The sequence below is a fragment of the Canis aureus genome, chromosome 29 (assembly GCF_053574225.1).
Source record: "Canis aureus isolate CA01 chromosome 29, VMU_Caureus_v.1.0, whole genome shotgun sequence".
In the NCBI taxonomy this organism is placed as follows: domain Eukaryota; kingdom Metazoa; phylum Chordata; class Mammalia; order Carnivora; family Canidae; genus Canis; species Canis aureus.
Window position 1 is genome coordinate 41,300,606 of NC_135639.1, and position 9,206 is coordinate 41,309,811.

The 9,206-nt window shown below is 53.5% G+C and overlaps 1 pseudogene; it reads left to right on the forward strand.

Moving 5' to 3' along the window:
• Positions 1-1,537: 1,537 nt before the first annotated feature.
• On the forward strand, positions 1,538-6,704 carry LOC144300861 (metal transporter CNNM3 pseudogene; annotated as a pseudogene).
• The last annotated feature ends 2,502 nt before the right edge of the window (positions 6,705-9,206 follow it).

Genomic DNA, 9,206 nt, shown 5'->3' on the forward strand with positions numbered 1-9,206 from the left:
GAGGGGCTCAGCCGGAGGCTCAGCACGGAGAGGGCCTGCGCAGCCGGGAGCGCGAATCCAACAGCGCAGGCCCAGGACCACAGAATGCCGGGGACACAGCCCAAGATCCAGTGCTGCCCCCGGGACAGGCAGCAGCCAAGAGGGCACAGGACAGCAGGGACAGTCCTGCCTCAAGCTGAGCAGATCAGCAGCCCCTCCCCCAAAGCCTCCATGCCCCTGGAGACTGAGAGCTCTGTAGTTACTGTGGGAGCTGACTCCAGGCCTCCAGAGCGGGCCGCAGCCACTGTGATTGTTCCTCCTGGGGCATCACAGGGTAAACAACCCCCACTGAGCCTCACAGTGGCCTCACAGGATAAACAGCTTAAACATCTTTCACTGACCCCTGCACCAGGCAGGGGGCTGAGCAGCTCCCCCAAGTGCTAACACCTGAAAACCAGCACAACAGGCCCCTCCCCCAGAAGACCAGCTAGATGGACAGGGGAAAAACAAATTATTGACCAAGCAGCACTGGAAAGTTCCAGGGGAAGTCAAGGGTCTTACAGTATACAGAATCAGAGGATACTCCCCCTTGTTTTTTCGGTTTTTGATTTCTTCTTTTGATTTCTTTGCTTCCCTCCCTTTTTTTTTCTTTTTTCTTTTCTTCTCTTTCTTTCTTTTTTTCCTCTTTTTTTCTGATTTTCTTTTTCTTTCCTTCTTTTTCTTCTGTCTTTTTCTCCTTTTCCCAATACAACTTGTTTTTGGCCACTCTGCACTGAGTAAGTTACTAGAAGGAAAACCTCACCTCAAAAGAAAGAATAGAAACAGCCCGCTCTCCCACAGAGTTACAAAATTTGGATTACAATTCAATGTCAGAAAGCCAATTCAGAAGCACTATTGTTGTGCCCAAGATTGCGAATCTGAAAAACCACCGAGGAACCGACACCGATGGAAACACACGAGGGTTTATTAACAACTCGAGCCTGGGTCCAAGTATATCCGACACAGCGGAGCAGGGACTTGGACCCAGGCTCGAGCTTGTAAATAAACCCTCGCGTGTTTGCATCCGTGTCGGCTCCTCGGTGGTTTCTCGGTTTCGCAATCTTGGGCACAACATTTGAGGGTTCGTCCGGGATCCGAGAGACCTCCAGGACCCCATCCGGAGGGTTTCACGCGTGGTGAATGCTCTCAACTTTTCCACCTTTTGCGTGCATATTCTCTGAGAGCTCTAAACTATACTTTACCTGTAGGAATTCCAATCTGTACTGGGTCGGCATTGGCTTAAGCGGCCGCGCTGGCGGGCGGTGAACCCGGGGTCTTGAGGAGACGTCCCTTGCCCCTGCCTAGAGGGCAGGGTCGTCATCTGTAAGGAGGGTGGAGGTCCTGTCTGTAAGGAGGGCGGGCTGCCAGCTCTTCGGGTTACCTTGTGTTTCGTCTCCGTGGCCGCCCTGGAATGTTTGTCGGTGTTACTGTGTTCTTGTTAGCTGTTTTGTGCGCTTGTCTGTATTACTGTGTCTTTAACTGTCATAACTGTCTACATAAGGAGAGGGGGCAGCGGGCGATGGCGGCGGCTCATCTAGGCTGGTTGCTCGCCCGCCGTGCCTGGGCATCGCCGCTGGGGAGGCCGCGTCGGGCCGCGAGCGCTGGCGTCTGTCTGGAGGAAGAGGGAGACGCGGACGCGGGGTGGGCGTGTGGAGGAGAGGCGCGGGCCGCCCCGGAGGCCGCCTTCCACCTGCGCCTCTTCGGCTTGGGCTTGGCCAACAGCTCCTGGGCCTGGGTGGCCCCCGAGGGGGCGGGCTGCCCCGAGGGCGGGCCGGCCGCGATGCCGGGGAGGGCTGCTGGCGGCGGCGGCGGCGGCGGCGGCCCCCGCTGGCAAGTGGCGCGCGCTGCTGCGCCTGCCCGCCGAGGCTGTGCGCCCGCATTCGGCGCTGCTGGCCGTGCGCGTGGAGCCGGGCGGCGCGGCCGCGGAGGAGGCGGCTCGCCCCGGGCGCTGGGCCTGGGGGCGGCGGGGCTGCTGGCGCTGGCAGCGCCGGCGCGGGGCCTGCAGCTGAGCACACTGGCGCTGGCGCCCCCCAGGTGCAGGTGCTGCGCGAGAGCGGCACGGAGGCCGAGCGGGCGGCGGCGCAGCGCCTGGAGCCCGCGCGGGCCCTGGGCGCTCTGTTGCTGCTGACCAGCCTGGCGCAGGCGGCGCTGGCGGTGCTGCTGTACCGCGCGGCCGACCAGCGCGCCCTGCCCGCCGTGCTGGGCAGCGCGGGGCTGGTGTTCCTCGTGGGCGAGGTGGTGCCGGCCGCCGTGAGCGGGCGCTGGCGCTAGGGCCGCGCGCGCTGCTGCTCAGCCGCCTGGCGGTGCCGCTGACCTGCGGGTGGCGCTGCCCGTGGGCCAGCTGCTGGAGCTGGCGGCGCGGCCTGGGCGGCTGCGCGAGCGCATACTGGAGCTGGCCCGGGGCGGCGGCGACCCCTACAGCGACCTCAGCAAGGCGTGCTGCGCTGTCGGACCGTGGAGGATGTGCTCACGCCGCTCGAGGACTGCTTCATGCTGGACTTCGGCGTCCTGGCCACAGGACAGGCGGCCACACGCGCATCCTGCTGTACGAGGAGGAGCGCTCCAACATTGTGGACATGCTGTACCTCAAGGACTTGGCCTTCGTGGATCCCGAAGACTGCACGCCTCTCAGCACCATCACCCGCTTTTACAACCATCCGCTCCACTTTGTCTTCAACGACACCAAGCTGGACGCCGTCCTGGAGGAGTTCAAATGAGGGAAGTCTCACCTGGCCATCGTGCAAAAGGTGAACAACGAGGGTGAAGGTGACCCCTTCTACGAGGTGCTGGTCCTCGTCACCCTGGAGAACGTCATTGAGGAGATCATCAAGTCTGAGATCCCGGATGAGTCTGAGGACTACCGAGATGCCACCGTCAGGAAGAAGCCTGCTCCTCTGAGTACCCCTCTCTGGCAAAAAGAGGAATTCTCCTTGTTCAAGGTGTCTGACAATGAATATAAAGTGAAAATCTCGCCTCAGCTGCTCTTGGCCACCCAGCGCTTCCCCTCTGGAAAGGTGGATGTATTCAGCCCCCTGCAAATCTCCGAGAAGGTCCTGCTGCACCTGCTGAAGCATCCCAGCGTCAACCAGGAAGTGAGGTTTGACGAGAGCAACCGTCTGGCTGCACACCATTACCTGTACCAGTGCAGCCAGCCAGTGGATTATTTCATTCTCATCCTGCAGGGCGGGGTTGAGGTGGAGATTGGGATAGAGGGCCTAAGTTCGAGAATGGAGCCTTCTTACTACGGAGTGTCTGCCCTGACAGCGCCATCCTCGGTTCACCAGTCCCCAGTGTCCTCGCTCCAGTCTGTCCACCACTACCTGCAGCCAGAGCCAGCCAATGGCGCTCGCTTGTCTGCATACTGTCCTGACTACACTGTGAGGACCCTCTCCAACCTGCAGCTCATCAAGGTCACGTGGCTGCAGTACCTCAATGCACTCCTGGCCACTGGAGCCCAGACCCATTTGGGGGTGGCAAGAGGGCGGGGGGATGGTTGGTGGTAGGCTTTCTACTTTGCCTTTTTCTCCTTATGCCCCCTTAGTGAGGGGCGGGAGCTCTGGCGGCAGCTCCAGGGTGAGGAGACAAGCCCCGGAGTCGGAAGAGCTGGGTTTGCTTCCGGGCCTAGCCACCAGCTGGCCGAGTGACCTTAAGCAAATCACTCTGTAATTTGTCGGCACCTCAGTTTCCTTCTCTGCCTATCAATGTTTGTGGAGTTGAAAGCACTTTGTGAAGTATAAAGCGTTGGTATGTACATAAGGAATGATTATTGTTTGTAAACGGGTTTTTTGTTGTTGTTGTTGTTGTTGTTGTAAGAAAAGTTAGCAATTGCCCAGTTCTTGGATTTTGAACCTGGGAACCTTGGATTGAAGTTGGAGATCCCCCTAAACTCCTTGAAATTGTATGCAGAAATAGTGAGAGTGTGCATTTTTGGGGAATGAAGATCCATCGCCAGCAAGTTTTCAAAGGGGGCTGTGACCCAGAAGAGTTAAGAACTATGATTCTTTTACTAAGATGACCAAAATGCTTCTTTGTTGTCAGCTGCTTTTATCAAATTCCAGACCATTGTCCAGCAAACACTATAGAAATGTTTGAACAGTTGGATTTCAAACATTTTCATTTTGTGGGGTGATGCTTACCAATGGTACAGCTCTAAGCAAGTGAACATAAACACATGTAAGTGTATTTTGTCTGGTTAGGAGTTTATCTGTTTTGCTATTCCATACAAATGTCTGAGAGGCAACAGTGTCCAATGAAAGCAAATTGTTTGGAAACCATGCCTTTCTCCTTGGCTTTGCTATGCCGTAATCCCTTGTTTCCCATACTTGGAATCCTATGTCCATCCATATTGTTGAACTATCTGACGTGAAGCTATGAGAGCTATGGCCTAGCCCCCTTTCCGCAGGCTGATTGCCCCCTGCAGACTGATCTGTAGAGTGCAGGGCTCCTGGGGCAGTCCCGTGGGTCCTGCCTCACGCGGTGTGTCCACTGGGCATATGTGAGCACGTGCGCACTTGGCAGTCCCTTTGCCCCATCCCCATGTTCCCTGTGGCAGCAGAACCCACAGGCTTCAGGAAGAGCAGTTGCGCTTGCTGGCTTTACTGATGCAAATGACCCTTCTTTCATGTATCTGGTATCCCCATTCCATTCATGTACATGACATGCCTCTTCTGAATTTGGTGTCGTGGCCTCTTTAGCAGCCTGCTCCCTTTGTGCTGGCCTGATCAAGGCATTTCTGATGCCCTTCTTCAAAAAGTGGAAAGCCGAATCTCATGCGGTTTGAATGTTGAGATTCCCAATAGGAAGCAATGCAGAGAGTAGTTTTCTCCAACTTTGGCTCTCGAGGCCTCCTGGGAGGGCTTCTCGCAGAACCATGTTGCCTCCAGCCATCCCTCCATGCTTCTGATTAGCTTCAGAGCCTGGGCAAGGTATGAGCGTGTGACCATCTTGCAAGAAGGGAACCGAGGATCGCAAACACCTGATTTTCTTCAAGCCACACCGCCAGTTGGCAGCAGGGCTGGGCAGGGCTCGGCAGAGATACGTCACGCTCCCCGAGGTCTCCTAAAATGATGGAAAGACTCACGTCGCCTACTGTGGTGCCTCCAACTACAGGATGGCCGAAGGCCCAGTGGATTGCCCGTGGCACATTTCTCTTCAGGGGCCAGGTATACAACTAGTCCCCATGCCGCAGTGCTGGCAACTGAGGGTCTGAAAGGACTTTGTGTAGGCCACAGAACAAAGAAGTGTCAGACGTCCAAGTGGGACCTGGAGAGCCGGGACCCAGAACCCGTGCTCCTGGGTGGGATAGAGTGGAGGTTTCCCGGCACGCAGAGATGCTGCCTGGTCCATGTCCTCCTGGGTGGAGCAGTGTCTTGTCCGAGGTCACCCTGAGGCCACAGCAGTGCACTGCTTTGTGGTCTCCTCTCAGAAAGGATGTGATGGCCTTGGGGCGTGCATGCAGGTAGAGGCCTCGTGAGTGAAGGTCTCATGGGTCCGTCGTATGCCCAGAAGCCTGCATACGAGTGGATGTTGAAAGCGGCAGCTCCTCCACGTTGGCATCTGGCCTGAGATTGCCATGGCCGAAAGCAGAAGTTGGGGACTTGCACACTCCCCTCCTGTGAAGTGGAGTGTCTTCACTTCTTGCCAGAGGTTCTGGCCACAAGCGGTACTGCAGCCATTGGCCCTTCACTCTACGAGGCGATGTCAACGGGCTGAGGCGCAGCAAGATGGGGCAGAGAGCCTGTGCCAGCCGTTGCCGGCCTCCCAGGGGTTTTCGCCAAGCTCAGGAGTCAAGGGGACAGACAACGTTTCCCTTTGCCTTGGGCCGCTTGCCAGGAGCTTCAGGGCCTCTGCCGGCCCTCAGGGCCAGCCCAGCAGTAAACTCATTGCAGACAAAGTGCGTGAGTGGTCTGCAAACCTCTGCAAGAGGAGAGGCTCTCTGGGAAGGCCAGCCTGGTGTCCCAAGATGGTTGTGTTCAGACGCCTGCTGCCAGGAAGGCACTGCAGAGAGGATCTGTTATCGACGCCTTCTCTGACGATGACGAGGCGCTCACCACTACCACCACCAGCACCCCATCCCCCTTCCGGAGAAAGCCGTAGGAACTCAGAGCTGTGGGGCTTTGTCCTTCCTGCACTTTCTTGGCCACTCCAGAGGCTTGTGCATTTGCATGGCCAAAGAGGGTGCTCTTCTTTGGTCACAGCATCCCGAGGGTGGATTCCTTGCTCCTGACCGGACCTGTGGACATGGCTGTGCTTCCAGGGGAGTCCCATGGAGTCACTTGTTCTCCCAAGGTTGATGTGAAAATAAACTTGTTGGTACAGTCAGGGCAATTTGCCCCGTCCCCGAGTTCACTTTGGCCGATGAAAACAGACATCTAGGAAAGCTTGCATGCTGTCCTTAGATTTGGCGCTTCAGACTCTTTGGCTTTCCTGTGTGTGGAATCCTAATTCCATTGATATTGTTGAAATCTCTCTCATGAGCCCGCTCCCTGCCCTCCTTGTACTCAGGCTTTTTCCTGGCCCCAGCCTGATTTGTGATCCATTCTAGTGCCCCTGCGGATTCCCGTGGGTCCTGCTGACCAGCCATCCCACCAAGGATAATGTAAGAAGATGAGTGTACCTACGTTCAGGGCATGTCTTCTTATCCCCAGGTTCGCTGAGGCCGATAAAACCAAGGTATTGGGAAAGCTCGCATGGTCTCCTTGGCTTTGGTGCTCCAGAGTCCTTTGTTTTCTTCTGTTTGAAAAACTAACTCCATTGATATTGTTGAGCTGAAACTATTTAGTCACAACAAAGGCCCAATTTTTTCGAGTGTGCATTTCATTTCTCCAGTTAAGGCCTTCAGAGACATGGTAAATTTGGACCAGGGGATTTTTAGTTACCAACATTGAAGAAACCCTAAGATTTAAGAACAGACTCTCCATAACCCATGAGCAGCTGTGGCCTAAGCTGAGGGCCCTCTATGAGACTGGGCCACCCCCAGACCCCCATCGATATCGGCCAGGTGACTGGGTTTATGTGCGGAGATACCAACACCAGACACTTCAACCTCACTGGAAGGGACCCTACATCGTGATCCTGACCACTCCCACTGCTCTCAAGGTTGATGGGATTACTCCCTGGGTCCACTACACCCACGTCCAGCCAGCTGACCCACACACTGTTCTCAAGGACTTTGTTCCAGAATGGAAAAGCCAACCGGACAAGGACAATCCCCTAAAGCTAAGACTGTGCCATTCGCACTTATTTCCCACATCCAAGACTCCCTAGTCCGAGGTTGTCCTTTAAAACAGAAGGGGATTAGACTTAGTCTTCTTTTTTTTAAAATTTTTTATTTATTTATGATAGTCACAGAGAGAGAGAGAGAGAGGCAGAGACATAGGCAGAGGGAGAAGCACCAGGAGCCTGACGTGGGATTTGATCCTGGGTCTCCAGGATCGCGACCTGGGCCAAAGGCAGGCGCTAAACTGCTGCACCACCCAGGGTTCCCTAGACTTAGTCTTCTTACAACAAAGGGTGGGGGGGGTATTTGCTGCCTTAAATGTAAATAAGAGCGAGAACAGCAACACGGTTGGTGAGAATCCTGGCTTAATTATTCCCCCTGGCTCACTCTGAGAGCAACCTGGACCCATGATTGGGTCCTTCATAGGATCCTCTGAAAAAGGGGGGAATGTGGGACCCAGGAAATTTAACAAAATTCCCCTACCCCTGGACAAGCAGAGCAGGACTGACTTCATTTCGTGCTGCACCTGCCTTGTGCTGACCTGCTTATTGCTTAGGGCACTGCCCCACCCTAGTCAAGCCCAGGACACACCCTAATCAGAAATCGGCTCAGAGATAGGCCAGTTCAAATGGATACTTTAGGGTAAAATGTAATTCAATCGGCCACCTGCCTGTGGACCGATATGACTGTGCAACTATCTGCATATCCCATTGGCCACTGGACCCTATAAAGCTGCTACGCCTCTTAGTCTCGGAGTCCAAGTCCCTGCTCCACTGTGTCGGGTATACTTGGACCCAAGCTCAAGCTTCTGAATAAACCCTCCTGTGTTTGCATCAGTGTCAGCTCCTTGGTGGTTTCTCAGATTCGCAATCTTGGGCACAACAATTATAAAGCTACTGGTGGCTCTAGAAAAAAGCATAAAGTACTCAAGAGACTTCATGACTGCAGAATTTAGATCTAATCAGGCAGAAATTAAAAATCAATTAAATGAGATGAAATCCAAACTAGAGGTCCTAACGATGAGGGTTAACGAGGTAGAAGAACGAGTGACATAGAAGACAAGTTGATGGCAAAGATGGAAACTGAGGGAAAAAGAGACAAACAATTAAAAGGCCATGAGGATAGATTAAGGGAAATAAGTGACAGCCTGAGGAAGAAAAAGCTACTTTTAATTGGGGTTCCCGAGGGCGCCCAAAGGGACAGAGGGCCAGAACATGTATTTGAACAAATCCTAGCTGAAAACTTTCCTAATCTGGGAAGGGAAACAGGCATTTGGATCCAGGAAATAGAGAGATCCCCCCCTAAAATCAATAAAAACCTTTCAACACTTTGACATTTAATAGTGAAGCTTGCAAATCCCAAACATAAAGAGAAGATCCTTAAAGCAGCAAGAGATAAGAGATCCCTAACTTATATGGGGTGAAATATCAGATTAACAGCAGACCTCTCCACAGAGACCTGGCAGGCCAGAAAGGGCTGGCAGGATATATTCAGGGTCCTAAATGAGAAAAACATGCAGCCAAGAATACTTTATCCAGCAAGGCTCTCATTCAGAATAGAAGGAGAGAAAAAGAGCTTCCAAGACAGGCAGGAACTGAAAAAATATGTGACCTCCAAACCAGCTCTGCAAGAAATTTTAAAGAGGACTCTTAAAATTCCCTTTTAAGAAGAAGTTCAGTGGAACAATCCACAAAAACAAGGACTGAATAGGTATCATGATGACACTAAACACATATCTTTCAATAGTAACTCTGAATGTGAATGGGCTTAATGACCCCATCAAAAGGCACAGGGTTTCAGGCTGGATAAAAAAGGCAGGACCCATCTATTTGCTGTCTACAAGAGACTCATTTTAGACAGAAGGACACCTACAATCTGAAAATGAAAGGTTGGAGAACCATTTACCATTCATATGGTCCTCAAAAGAAAGCAGGGGTAGCCATCCTTATAACAGATAAACTAAAATTTA